The following is a 15626-nucleotide window of genomic DNA, read 5'->3' on the forward strand; positions in this document are numbered from 1 at the left end:
CGATGTTAACAAATGCACGATTAGGTCAAACTTTAGTACTTTCAGTGGCTTCTCGAGCTTTGACCTTGCAGTGTGGTGAACTCGACCTTTTTCCCTTCGAAACAACTTCCATGACCTATCGACCCTCAATGCTACCACTGTAAAGTGATTAAGTCGAAATTATTTTGGATAATTGTTGGCAGTTATGGTCCTTATGACCTCCGTTTACCTGACCCATGTGCCTACGACCCACTACTCGCGGCCCTGTAATACCACACCTGCGTGCTGATGCACCCTCATATGTGCCCACAGATGGCCCACGCCACATTTAATTTGTTGGCAACCTGACCCTTACGATTCCCATCTATAATAGAAATGATTTTCCCACCTCTTATTATATATATATATATATAGATATATAATTTTAATTTTATTTATTTGTTTATTTTATACAATACAATAAAACTTTGCATCTCCCATAATCCCTTATATCTCCACCAAGGTGCTCTTGTGAGATGATGTAAACTAAAATCCTTAACTCAAACATAAAATGGTACCAAAAAAAATTCGATGTCAACAAATGCACGATTAGGTCAAACTTTAGTACTTTCAGTGGCTTCTCGAGCTTTGACCTTGCAGTGTGGTGAACTCGACCTTTTTCCCTTTGAAACAACTTCCATGACCTATCGACCCTCAATGCTACCACTGTAAAGTGATTAAGTCGAAATTATTTAGGATAATTGTTGGCAGTTATGGTCCTTATGATCTCCGTTTACCTGACCCATGTGCCTACGACCCACTACTCGCGGCCATGTAATACCACACATGCCTGCTGATGCACCCTCATATGTGCCCACAGATGGCCCACGCCACATTTAATTCGTTGGCAACCTAACCCTTACGATTCCCATCTACAGGGTCGATGCACCCACAACATACTACTTATGGTTCCTGTGACCTTGCTCCTCACTCATTGACATGCCCTTGGCCTACTACCCACAAGTGTTTTCACCATAGCCCCCAGCATGACCCACTTGATCCACAACACAGTGGTTGGTGATCCACCTTGCCTGGCTTATTGCTCACTAGCTGGTGGCCTCTAGCCCTGGTGATAAGTGTTGTCCCAATTGTCATGCTCACTAGCTGAGGTTGGTGGACCAACCCAGCCTAGTTAGTACTCCCTTAGCTCACCTGGCCCACTACCCTTGAGATCGATGTTGACCCAATGAAGCGTCCATGGCCTAAGGTTGGCAGTGCGGCCCTGCCCAAATGATATGTTGGTTGATTGAACCAACCTATGGCCCTGTGACTAAACATTGGCTTTAGAGCACCCGTTATAATGACCTCCTTACGCCCTCAGATTGATTGGTTGGGTTGACTATTAGCGTTGTTGCAATATGTCGACACCTTATTCAAGACTGTGATTATTCTCAATTGGCACATCTACACCACTGACGCGTTGAGGACTCGACTTCCCATGTGACAAATGTAGTAGCCATGTGATCCTGGTCTCAAGCAGTGATTCCCATCTCCTAGAACAAGAACAATCAAAAGGACAGATAAACGACCACAACAGTTGTTTGCAGATCCTTCACACTTCCATCTACACAATGGAAAAAAATTTCATTCACATGCATGAGAGAGAATGTTTGGCAGGTATGATTCCACGAACTGAGATCTGGTGGATCGCACAAGGTTATGTGGCCTATTAGCTTTGATATCAATGTGTGTGGCACATGCATATGATATTGGCTTGTATGACAGGAACACAGTGGTCTCACCTATCAACCTTTTGCCCCTCACAACAAATGATGATGAATTATCAGCCTGATTTCTTCACAATGGATGGATGGGCACATAAGAAACCGATATGACAACCTTTAGATGACCAGCTCATTCCTAAAGAGGTCTCCCAACCTAGATCTCTCTTAGCAAGTAACTACACCCTCCAACAATCGCCTTCATTTACTCCATGTCAAGGGCCCCTTTTCAATCTCTGGAGTGTTGACAGTTACAATTGTAGACACGCCAATCTTGTGATTGATGACAGATCTTATGGGCTTATAAATCAGCTACAGATTTAGAGATCATCCTTTATTTTGTTGTCGTTGTATGTATATCTTATATCGAAGCTATTTGTGGCCCATATCACCCTTGACACAACTACAATACAAACACTATCAACCTCCTATCATAATCACAATGTTGTTTTTATAGCTTCTCTACCTACACCACGCATGTATGATTTTGTTGTTGGTAAATATGGCCTCTTGCCATTCCAACCAGAAGTGATGCTCACCCCTTCAAACACTAGTGTGATGTGATGCTAAATATTGACCCTTAAATGATTTGACAATGCAAACAGACCTCTAGATCTTATAAGGGTTCGATCATGGCTCCAGATGAGTAGATCTTGTACAATAGTCTTTAAATCACCTTCACGAACCAAATAGGGTAATTAATCGACCAATTAGGGTGATTTCAAGTACCACCGAAGATGGAAAATGCTGGCTAGGGTGAAAAGAAATCCCACTGAAGTTATCAAACCTACAAATAAAAAAAAATATGATTTACTGACAAAACCCTTAGGTTAGTAAGATGCACAACTATTATACCAATGTAAGATCCCAAACTTCATAATTTTCAATGGATCTAGCAAACTTTAGTATTCTAATAAAGAAAAAGACTTTCAACAAGAAATAAGAACACAAATGAGATATGGAAATGTACCTTTTATTTACATTATTAAGTAAAGAACATAGTACATGCCCATACAATAATATCAGAGCCTGCATTAACGACTGATCATCAAATGAGAATACAAAGACATTGAAGCACAATCAATGATTCTAGATGGATCCACCAGACAGATTACACCCACAGGGTTTTCATCTCCATGATCTGAATGGGATAATTAGTTTGTTGTACTAAATTCCTTTTCAGAATATGTTAAAAGTTCTTAAGGATTCATGAGGTTAATTACAAGTTTAAACATGTGTTTTTGAGTGATTCTATGTACATTTCATGTACAAATTAACATAAACAAATGACTGAACAATAGCATAAAACAAACATGAAAATCACCAAAATAGTATCACAAAAGCACATGCTAAAGGAGTTCACCCCACCTGGGCTACGTCTCCTTGGTCCAACTTCCACTGGCTTGGCCTCTCTGTTATGCTCAAAAGTGTCAATACATTAGCTTACAATGCTCAGATTTCTTTGAAACTTATTCTAATGGCTCTAGAATGCCCAAAAATGCCTTTCTAGCCTCTTTCTGACTGAAGAAGTTATGGCTTCCTCAAGTCTTTCTCCTAATCAAACTGCAAATTCCCCAAAACCCAGCACCATCCTACAAATTCGGCCCAAATTGTGCTAAAGAAGCATCGATTTCGCTGATTTTTGGGATAAATTATAGGACGTTTTAATATAGCCTCTAATGCGTAGAATCCAAAATTTTCGGGCCATATGGGGGCCACGTGCCCGGGGCTAAGGCCAACGGCCCGCCCCCACCAACTGAGCCATCTCTCCACTCCACTGGTGGACATATGGGGTGGCACGTCGCTTGGAGGTCGCAGGTTCAACCCTTGTCGCTACAGCCCAGACCCTTAACCAACATTTTGCTAGCCCCTGGGCTACCATGTGGCGGCCTCTCGCTGGGCCACGTGTCAGCGTGTGGTTGGCCACCTTCTAACCAAATTAAATCTTCCAAATCTGAACCAATCACATCGTGCCACTTGGCACCATGCCATTCGCCGAAGTTTTGCAGTCACTTACACAGTCACCCTGCAACATAGGTATGCCTAGTCAGTGCCACGTCTATGGTACAAACTACTGACTGGGTTGTCTGCATTTTTTTTTTAAATTTCTCTGTTTAGGAAAATGAACAGAATATGATTTTGGGAGCATACGGTGTCTATTTCACACGAAACGAGTTGCGCTGGATTCAGGATGACATGCATTACACAATCATTCAAGTTCCACACCGATCCAACAACTTTGATGTATGCTATTTTTTGAGCACATGATCATTCCTCCCCACTAGAAACCTTTTGGACCCCAAAATATCACTTTCAGTTGTCCAGCAGGTGAGGGTACAGTTCTCTCACCTTTCCAATCTTGATCCATTAGGGTTTTGAAGGATTTGTTCCCTTAAGCCCCACTCGAACGTAGTCCACGCTCTCTCATTTTTAAGACCTTGTTCTTCTGTCAAGAATGGTGTCTTTTTGTAGTTCATCAAGGTATTGAGGAGAAAAAACTTCAATGGAAGGAATTTGGACATTTTCTCCTTGATCTTCAATCAAAAGAGGCTCATACAACCTTAAGTGCTCAACATTAACAACAACATAAATTTGCATATATGAAGGAAAATCCAACCTAAAGGCATTGTCACCAATCTTTTCCATAATTCTGAATGGACCATATCTAATTGGTTTCAGTTGTTTACCTTCTCCTTGGAGCCTCTCTTTGCTAATGTGAAGCCAAACTTCATCACCAACTTGGAACTTGTGATCTACACGATGCTTGTCGTGCCTTGCTTTGTACTTTTCTTGGCTAGACTTTTATAGTTGTTCTTGAACTCTTTGGTGTACCAATTGTATTTTTTCAATGAACCTTCTTTCTTTGTCTATGTCACTATGACAATCAATAGCAACATCCTTTCCAAAAATTAAATCCAAAGGCGACTAAGGCAAGTATCCCAAACATGCTTCAAATGGCGATGTTTGAGTTGAAGAGTGCTTGGCCCAGTTGTAAGCATGTTGAATGTAGTGCAAATGTTCATCCCACAATTAGGATTCTTGTTGCAATACCCACGAAGGAGATGTATCATTATCCTGTTCACCAGCTTTGTTTGACCATATGTGTGTGGATGAAATGTTTTACTCTTTTTCAATTTGGTGTCCATGAATCCCCACAAGCTTGACCAAAAATTCCCAACAAAGCGAGAATCTCAATCATTAATAATGGATGTGGACAATCCAAAATGCACCCATACATTCTAAAAGAATAATTGAGCATTTTGTTCAGTTGTAATTTTCTTTTTACATGGCATCAAAATACACATTTTTCTGAACCTATCCACAACTACATACAAATAATCATGACCTCTTTTTGACAATGGAAGACCTCCTACAAAATCCATAGAAACACTCTCCCATAGTCTTGAAGGTATTGGAAGTGGTGTGTATAATCCTAACTTCCTATTGCTAGGCTTACTGACTACACATAATGAACATCCTTTAATAAAATGTGACACACTTTCAAGCATACGATGTCAATAACAACACCTCTATAGATGTGCCACCATCTTACTTACACTAAAATGAACAACAATAAGATAAGTATGTGCCTCTCTTATGATGTTGACCCTTTCTCCCTGTGGAATACAAAGCTTACCAAGATGGTACAACAAATTATCATGCAAATGATAATCCCATTCCTCTACTTTGTTACCTTGACTCAAGCTTGCATAAACATCCTGAAAGTCATTGTCTAATGCATACTGCTCAATATAACTTTCATGCAAAACAAAATTATGCTTGAGTAAAGTAACTGCAGTAATAATAGGCCTAAAAAGCATATCAACAACTTTATTGTAGATACCTTTCTTATACCTTATTACCAAGTGGAATTGTTAAAGAAAACCCATCCATCAGAAGTGCCTTGATTGCTGCAACTTAGATTGAGATTGCAAGAATTGCAATAGTTGATGATCAATGTGAATGATTGTTTCCTTACCAACAAGTAGCGTTTCCACTCTTTCACACTTTGTACCAATGCATACAATTCCTTGTCATATGTAGGATAATTAATCATTGCACCATTGAAAGTTTCCAAATGAAAACATATAGGCTTACCATGTTGCATGAGGACTACACCCATGGCATAGTCACTAGCATCAGTCTGGATCTCAAATGACTATCTCAAGTCTGGAAGTGCAAGTACTGGAGCTGAACTGATCTTTTCCTTCAATGCATCAAAGGCCATTTGTTGTTTTCCTCCCCAATAAAAAACCTTCTTCACACTATTCAATGCATGCAAAGGAGCTGCTATAGAAGAAAAGTTAGCAATGAATTTCCTCCAATATTGGGTTGCTCCCAAAAAACTTCTTACCTCAGTAACTGTCCTAGGCCTTGGCCAATTCAAAATGACATAAACCTTGGAGGGATCTATTTTCAACTCACCTCCTACAACAATATGACCCAAGTAAACTAAAGAAGTTTTTCCAAACTCACACTTTGACATCTTTAAATACTATTGTTCTTTCTTTAAGATATCAAGTACTTTTCTCACATGCATGACATGTTCATCATGAGATTTACTGAAAATCAATATGTCATCTAAGTATACTATAACAAAATCATCAAGAAATGGACTCAACACATCATTCATCACATGCATGAAGGTAGAAGGTGCATTACATAAAGAAAAAGGCATAACTAGCCATTCAAACAAACCTTGTTTTGTCTTGAATGTTGTCTTCCAAATGTCTCCTTCAGCGATTCTAATTTGATGATAGCCACTCCTTAAGTCAAACTTAGTAAAATACTTTGCATTTTTAAATTGATCAAGTAAATCATCTATTCTAGGTAGTGGGTAACGATTCTTTACCATAATCTTGTTAATGCATGGAATTCCACACACATGCACCATGTTCCATCCTTCTTTGGCACCAAAACAATAGGTGACCCACATGGCAAAGAACTTGGCCCGATGATCCATTTATCCAGCAACTCTTGAATTTTCTTTCTAATTTCTACATTTTCCATCACTGATATCCTGTACATGCCAATGTTAGGAAGAGGACTATCTTGCTGTAACTGTATCTCATGTTGGATTCCTCTCTTGGGAGGAAATCCCTTTGGTTCCTGAAACTTTCTAGTTACTTGCAATTGAGCATTGTCACACACCCATCCTAATGGATATGGTTTATGATGTGGAATGGTTTCCAAGTTTAAAATTTTGACAATGTTTTCAAAGATAAGATTGGCTTGAGAGGCACATCGAAAAGAGGATCATTTTTTCTATTTTTTGAGATTACCCTTATGTGAAAAAGTTATATCCTCTTCTTTTCATTTGGAGTTTAACTGTGTAAATTTGAAGTACTAGTGCTAGCAATGGATTATTTTCCTTGCACACCCATGGTTGTAATTTTAGTTTCATCGCCTGAACGAGATCCCAAATCCTATTGAGTGGTTGCAGTTGTATTTTGTTTTCCCTTGTCGTTGAATTTCTTTGGTTTCATCTCAGGATGAAGCTTCCAACAATGAGATTCATTGTGACCCTCTTTGGAACAATTCTTGCATGTTAATTTCTCTCCTTCCTTATTAATGGATGCATTTTTCTTCCTTTCCCTTTGAAACTCTTTTCTTTTCCTTTACCCTTAAATGGATTTTTACTACCCTCTTCCGATGTATTTTTTCCTCTTGCCTCAAGATGAGTGACTTGCACACACACCTCATCTAGATTATTGGGATTAAACATAAGGATAGTATACCTAAGGTAACTATTTAAACCCCCTATATACTTCAACAATGTGTCTTGTGATTGCAAATCTACACCTAACATTAGAGACCTTCTTCTAAATTATTGGGTGTAATCTTGCAAATTTTGACCTTTAAGTTGTCTAAAGTTCTGCCAAATCATGATGGATTTCTGCATATATGCTAGAGGGTAAAATTGTCTTTTAATTGTAGCAATGAAATCAGACGAAGAAATTGAGATCTTACGATGTTTTTTTATCTCTTCTTGTGTCCTGGATTCCCAACATACTAGTGTTGCACCCTCCATCCTCGAGGAAGCTAGCCGAATCTTTATGTCATCGTATTTAAGGTTTTGAATTCTGAAATAGACCTCCAACTAACGAGCCCAATTGTCAAGCTTCTTTGCATTCACTTCACCATTATACATGGGCAGTTCAAATTTAACATCAATTTCTAACAGGGGTGTTTTTCTAGTTCCTTTTGAGGTATGTTGATGAGTATGAGAAAGGGTTATATTAGTGGAAGAGGGTGAAGATGCCTATGAAGATGAATATGAATAAGATGGTATATAGGGTGGAGGTTTACCTCCATTTCCATTACCTCCACCTCCTCCTGAAGAATCTTCTCCTTTTGCAGGCTTGGAGCTTTCACCCTACAGTCTAGTATTCCTCTCTTCATAGAGGACTTTCACCATCTTTTTCATGTCAAAGAAAGTCTTCCTAAAGACCTTCTCATCCTTTGTCATATTTGCAGGCTCTCCTTTATGTGACATGTTCATTGAAGCCTCAACTACAACTTGAGGAAGAAATGGTGGTGGAGATTGTGGTAACCTTGCACTCCTTCTCCTTTACCCAACTTCAGGAATTTCAATCAACTTCCCTTCTCCTCTCTTGAGCTTCAACCTTGTAAGCATGACCTTCACTTGCAAACAGTTAAATCCTTCTTGCAAAAACAAAACTAAGAGCTCTGATACTAAACTTGATCTAAATGGGATAATTAGTTTGTTGTACTAAATTCCTTTTTAGAATATGTTGAAAGTGCTTAAGGATTTATGAGGTTAATTGCAAGTTTAAACATGAGTTTTTGAGTGATTTTATGTAGATTTCATGTACAAATTAACATAAACAAATGATTGAACAACAACATATAACAGACATGAACATCACCAAAACAGTATCACAAAAGCACGTGATGAAGGAGTTCACCCCGTCTGGGCTACGTGTCCTTGGTCCATCTTCTAATGGCTTGTCCCTCTCTATTGTTGGGTGTCTAATATATTATTTCCATGACTAGACCCAATAGTTGAACTGGGGGGTAAGAGGGGGGGCGGAGCCCCCCATTTGTTGTGCCAAGTGTAACAAGGTAGAAGCCCTCCTTGTCGGGGGGGTCCGAGGCAGTGTCCCGTGGAAATTGTTTTTTGGACCCTATATTAGGTGGGTGGACCTAACTATGGTTTTGTGCATGTTTTTTGCACATGGTTTTGGGTGCGATGGTTTTCGGTCCATCGGATTTTGTAGATCCGGTCAAGGGAACTACAGTTATCTTCTAATCTATGGTTAATGGATTGGGGTTTATGGATGTTGCGACATGCATATATATGTATCGTAACATTGAAACGAACATAATGAAAAATCAATCTAGTAGTCCCAGTTTTGGGATACAGGGGAAATCTCTATGTATATTTGTTTTATGTGTTATGCTCTTGCCATTGTTTATTTTCTGTTTTCAGAATTCATAAGCGGGTAATTTCTATAAGGGCTTAAAACCTACATTTGGTATTCGAGTTGTTTTGGCTTCAAGGGGACATCTTTTCGACAGAGAGGTTTTTCTCAGGCCTATGGTAGACCTTGTTTAGTGGGAGATCTGCGGGATCAATTCTTGTGGTGAAAGAAGATGATGAAAAGTGGAAAAATAGAGATTAAGAAATTTAATGGTCAGAGTTTTGAGTTGTGGAAACTCAAGATGAAGGATTTGTTGGTGGATAAAGATCATTGGATCGCAGTAGATCCAGGTACTAAACCAACGGTAATGTCCGATGAAGACTGGAAGAAGTTGGATCGCAAGGAAAAAAGCACAATACGATTGTGTGTCTTAGATTCAATATTGTTGAAAGTATCAGGGGAAGCTACAACAAAGGTTTTGTGGGAAATTTAGGGACTTTGTACCAATCTAAGTCTCTAGTGAATACACTGTTCCTACGGAAAAAGTTGTATAACCTGAGGATGAAAGATGGAGACCCAGTGACAGAGCATCTGAACACATTTAATACTATGGTAAGCTAGTTATTATCTGTTGATATTGAAATTTAAGATGAATATAAGTGCATCAGTTTGTTTTGTTCTCTACCAAATTCATGGGATAGTCTGGTTGTTGTAATAGGTAGCAATGCAACGACCTTGCAGTTTGATTAAATATTCTTATCCTTGCTGACCGAGGAGATGAGACAGAAAAATATGGAGAGCCAGAATGGTGATTTCTTATCTATTCAAGGACAGTCCCAGAATAGAAACAAAAGTAAGTCCTCGAGTGGGAGATCTAAATCTAGAGGGAGATATAAATCTCCAGGAAAACCTATAAAGCTGGGTTGTAAATGCGGAAAGGAAGGGCACTACAAAAGGGACTATAAATATAAAGTTCCTGAGAAAGGAAAGGGATCTAATGATGCTCCTTCTACAGAGGCGAAAACCACCTCAAACGAAGGTGGGGATGTGTACTTGGCTTCTTCTTCAAGTACACATGTATATCATGAGGCATGGTTGATTGACTCAGGTGCATCCTTTTACTTCACTCCCCATAGAGAGTGGTTCTACGAGTATGAGAAATATGATGGTGGTGATGTCTTCTTAGGGGATGACAGGAATTATAGAATCATTGGTCGTGGAAAAGTCAAGTTGAATTTGCAAGGTGGAAGGATTAGAACACCTCCGGGTGTTTTTCATATTCCTGCATTAGCTATAAATCTGATTTCTGTAAGCAAGCTAGATGATGCAGGTGTAAAAATGGTGTTCGAGAAAGACACTTGCAAGATGGTTCAAGGAGCACTAGTATTGATGCAGGGAGTTCAGATTGGAAATATGTACAATCTGCAACGTAGCATTGTTATTGATGGGTGTAATAGTTCTGTGATTCCTCAAAATGGAGCAGAAAATATAGTGGCCTCCGGAGAAAAGACCATGCTATGGCATCAAAGGCTTGGACATATTGGAGAGAAGGGCCTTCGAATACTTCATGGTAAAGGTATGGTAGAAGGTATGTCTAATATCTCTCTAGATTTTGATTTCTATGAAAATTGTGTATATGGGAAGTAGAATCAGGTGAGTTTCCCCTCTAGTGGTAAGAGGGCGAAACAAATATTAGAGCTTGTGCACAGTGATGTGTTTGGACCAGTGTCGGTTCCATCACTGGGTAAGTCTGTGTACTATGTATCATTTATAAATGAATTCTCAAGGAATACATGGATATAGTTCCTCAAGAAGAAATCTAAAGTCTTTGACAGGTTTAAAGAATTTAAGGCTTGGGTGGAAAACCAGATAGAGAAGAAGATAAAGGTGTTGAGGACAGATAACGATGGAGAGTTTTGCAAGAAGGAATTTGAAGAGTTCTGTAAGAAGTTTGGTATAGCATGGCAGAAGACTACTCCATACACACCTGAGAAAAATGGAGTTGTGAAAATAATGAATAAGACATTGATGGAAAGGGCAAGAAGAATGTTGAGTGCTGTCGGGTTAGAACAGGAATTCTGGGTAGAGGTGGTGGAGACTGCATGTTACCTAGTCAACAGATCACCTTCATCAGCGTTGGAGGATAAGACTCCACAAGATGTATGGACTGGTAAGAAACCTTCTCTTTCACATCTGAGGGTATTTGGATGTGATTCATATGTACATGTTCCAAAGGAGAAAAGAAAAAAGTTGGATAGTAAATCTGAAAAGTGCATATTTATTGGGTGTAAGGATGGTTTAAAAGGTTATAAGATTTGGAAGCCAGTAACAAGGTAGGTTGTGTACAACCGAGATGTGTTGTTTACAGAGGTGAAATATGTCATGAATTCCTACCAAAGGAACCTGAGAAGATAGAGTTTGAGCTAAAGGAGGAAGAATCAGACTCTACAGTAGAAGAGGAATCAGAAGATGAAGAGCCACAAACTCCGGTTGTGAGAAGATCAGTTTGATAAAGAAGGCAACCAGAAAGGTATAGTCTATATGCTTTCTATTAAAAATTTTCTTTATCTATTATTGATGATGATCCCAGAACTGTCAAGGAAGCAGCAGATTCAGAGGATGGAAAACTCTGGAAAGAGGCCATGGTTGATGAAATGGCATCTTTACACAAAAATGAGGCTTGAGATCTAGTGGACTTGTTGGATGGAAGGAAACCCATTGGGAGAAAATGGGTGTTCAAGAAGAAGATGAATGCAGAAGGAAAGTTGGAGAAATACAAAGCTTAGTTGGTAGAAAAAGGTTATTCCTAGGTATCGGGAATAGATTTTGGTGATATTTTTTCTCCTATTGCCAAGGTAGCTTCTATTAGATTACTTTTATATGTTGTTGTTGCTTTTCATTTTGAGGTAGAATAGATGGATGTGAAGACAAAATTTCTTCACGGGGATCTAGAAGAAGATATCTACATGAAGCAACCTGAAGGCGTTGTGGTGAAGGGTAAGAAAGAACTGGTATGCAAGTTAAAAATTCTCTCTATGGGTTAAAACAGTCACCAAGGATGTGGTATCATAAATTTGATACATTTATATGGGGACTTGGCTTCACCAGAAGAAAAGAAGATCACTGTGTGTATTTTAAATTAATTGGTGACTGTGTTATTTATCTGGTCTTGTATGTGGATGATATGTTGCTGCTTGGAAATGACAAAGAAGTTATCCAGGATTTGAAGACCCAATTGTCCTCCAAATTCGACATGAAATATCTTGGTGTTGCAAACTATATTTTGGGCATGGAAATTAAATGAGATTGGGCAAAGAGGAAGCTTTGGTTAAACCAGAGGAAGTATGTCGAGAAAATATTGCAGAGGTTTAATATGCAGGATAGTAAACCGGTGAAGGTTCTTATTCCTATAGGTGTAAAATTATCTGCTGAATAATGTCCCAAGACAGAAGAAGAGGAAGAGGGCATGTTCCGTGTTCCATATGAAAGTGTAGTCAATAGCATGATGTATGAGATGGTCTGTACTAGACTAGACATTGCACATGCAGTGGGAGTATTCAGTAGGTTTATGTCAAAATCAAGGAAGGAGCATTGGACAACAGTGAAGCAGGTTTTTAGGTATTTGTGTGGCATTAGTGATTATGGTTTGTGCTACCAAGGAAGACTAGGATTGGACAGAGTTTTGGACATCCGTGGCTTTGTTGATGCAGACTGGGGTGGAGATCTAGATTAGAGAAGATCTACAAGTGGGTATGTGTTTAACCTATTTGGAGGTGCAGTCAGTTGGATGAGTAAGAGACAATCTGTAGTGGCACTATTAACTATAGAGGCAGAATACATGGAAGCCACTCATGCAAGCAAGGAAGCAGTTTGCTTCCAGAGATTGTGTTCAAGTATGGGGTTAGTACATCGAGATATAAGGGTAGACTATGATAGCCAAAGTGCAATTCTCTTGGTAAATAACCTTTCTTATCATTCAAAGACAAACCACATTGATGTTCAGTATCACTTTGTGATGGATATTGTAGAAGATAAAAAGGTGTTGCTGGTAAAGGTAGACACTTTGAAGAACTTTGCAGATGCATTAACAAAGTCTGTGAGCACTGAGAAGTTCTCTTGGTGTAGAGAAATAATGGGCGTTGTAGGGATGGATCAATGACTTAGATCTCCTGTGGCCCCCTGTGGAAAGAAAACAACAAGTGGGAGAATGTTGAGTTGTGTTATATTATTTCCATGACTAACGCCATTAGTTGAACGGGGGGGTAGATTCCCCCCTTTGTTGCGTTGGGCATAGCGAGGAAGTAGCCCCACTCTACAGAGTCCAGAGCAGCACCCGGAGAGTTTTTTTTTTGGACCCTATATTAGGTGGGTCGACCTACCTATGGTTTTGTGCATGGATTTCACACATGGTTTTGGGTGTGATGGTTTTTGGTCCATGGTATTTTATAGATCCGGTCAAGGGAACTACTGTTATGTTTTAATCTAGGGTTAATGGATTGGGGTTTATGGATGCTTCGACAAGTACATATATTTATTGCAACATTGAAAGGAACATAAAGAAAAATCAATCTGGTAGTCCCAGTTTTGGGATCTAGGGGAAAATCTCTATGCATATTTGTTTTATGTGTTATGCTCTTGCCATTGTTCATTTTATATTTTTAGAATTCATATGCAGGTAATTTCTGTACGAGGTTAAAACCTACATTTGGTATCAGAGTTGTTTTGGCTTCAAAGGGACACCTTTGATGCTAAGGGCTTTTGCTCGGGCTTGTGGTAGACCCTGTTCAGTGGGAGATCTGCAGAATTGATTCTTGTGGATAAAGAAGATGGCGAGTAGTGGAAAGATAGAGATCGAGAAATTTAATGGTCAGAGTTTTGAGTTGTGGAAACTCAAGATGGAGGATTTGTTGGTAGATAGAGATCAGTGGATCGCAGTAGATTCGGGTATTAAACTAATGACAATGTTTGATGAAGACTGGAAGAAGTTGGATCGGAAGGCAAAAATCACAATACAATTGTGTGTCTCAGATTCAGTATTGTTGAATGTATCAGGGGAAGCTACGATGAAGGCTTTGTGGGACAAGTTAGGGAATTTGTACCAATCTAAGTCTCTAGTGAGTAAATTTTTCCTATGGAAGAAGTTTTATAACCTGGGGATGAATGATGGAGACTCAGTGACAGAGAATCTGAACGCATGTAATACTGTGGTGAGCCAGTTATTATTTGTGTATATTAAAATTTCAGATGAATATAAGTGCATCAGTTTGTTGTGTTCTCTACAAGATTCATGGGACAGTCTCATTGTTGTAATAGGTAGCAATTTAACTGCCTTGTAGTTTGATGAAATAGTCTCATCCTTGTTGACTGAGGAGATGATACGGAAAAGTATGGAGAGCCAAAATGGTGATGCCTTGTCTGTTCGAGGACAGTCCTAGAACAAAAACAAAAATAAGTCCTCGAGTGGGAGATCTAAATCTCCAGGAAAATCTGTAAAGGTGTGCTGGAAATGCGGAAAGGAAGGACACTACAAAAGGGACTGTAAATCTAAAGTTCCCGAGGAAGGAAAGGGATTTGATGATGCTCCTTCTATAGAGGAAAAAACCACCTCAGGTGAAGGTGGGGATGTGTACTTGGCTTCTTCTTCAAGTACACATGTAGATCATGAGGAATGGTTGATTGACTCAGGTGCATCCTTTCACTTCACTCCGCATAGAGAGTGGTTCTACGAGTATGAGAAATATTATGGTGGTGTTGTATTCTTAAGGGATGACAGGAAGGCTAGAATCATTAGTCGTGGAAAATTCAAGTTGAAGTTGCAAGGCGGAAGGATTAGAACACTTCCGGGTGTTCTGCATATTCTTGCATTAGCCAGAAATCTGATTTTTGTAAGCAAGCTGGATGATGTAGGTGTAAAAATAGTGTTCGAGAAAGACACCTACAAGATGGTTTGGGGAGAAATGGTATTGAGGCAGGGAGTTCGGATTGAACTCTGTACAAGCTGTAAGGTAGAACTGTTATTGATGGGTGTAGCAGTTTTGTGGTTCCTGGAAGTGGAGCAAAAAATCTAGTGGTCTTCAGAGAAAAGACCATGCTATGGCATCAAAGGCTTGTACATATTGGAGATAAGGGCCTTCGAATGCTTCATGGTAAAGGTATGGTAGACAGTATGTCTAATATCTCTCTGGATTTTGATTTCTGTGAAAATTGTGTATATGGGAAGCATAATCGGGTGAGTTTCCCCTCTGGTAGTAAGAGGGTGAAACAGATATTAGAGCTTGTGCACAGTGATGTGTTTGGACCTGTGTCAATTCCATCACAAGGTAAGCATATGTACTATGTATCATTTATAGATGACTTCTTAAGGAATACATGGATATATTTCCTAAGAAGAAATTTGAAGTCTTTGACAGGTTTAAAGAGTTTAAGGCTCTGGTGGAAAACCAGACATATAAGAAGATAAAGGTGCTAAGGACAGATAACGGTGGAGAGTTTTGCAAGAAGG

The sequence above is a fragment of the Pinus tabuliformis genome, chromosome X (genome assembly GCF_031772625.1).
Source record: "Pinus tabuliformis cultivar Carrire ecotype Pingquan chromosome X, CPIR1, whole genome shotgun sequence".
Classification (NCBI taxonomy): Eukaryota; Viridiplantae; Streptophyta; class Pinopsida; order Pinales; family Pinaceae; genus Pinus; species Pinus tabuliformis.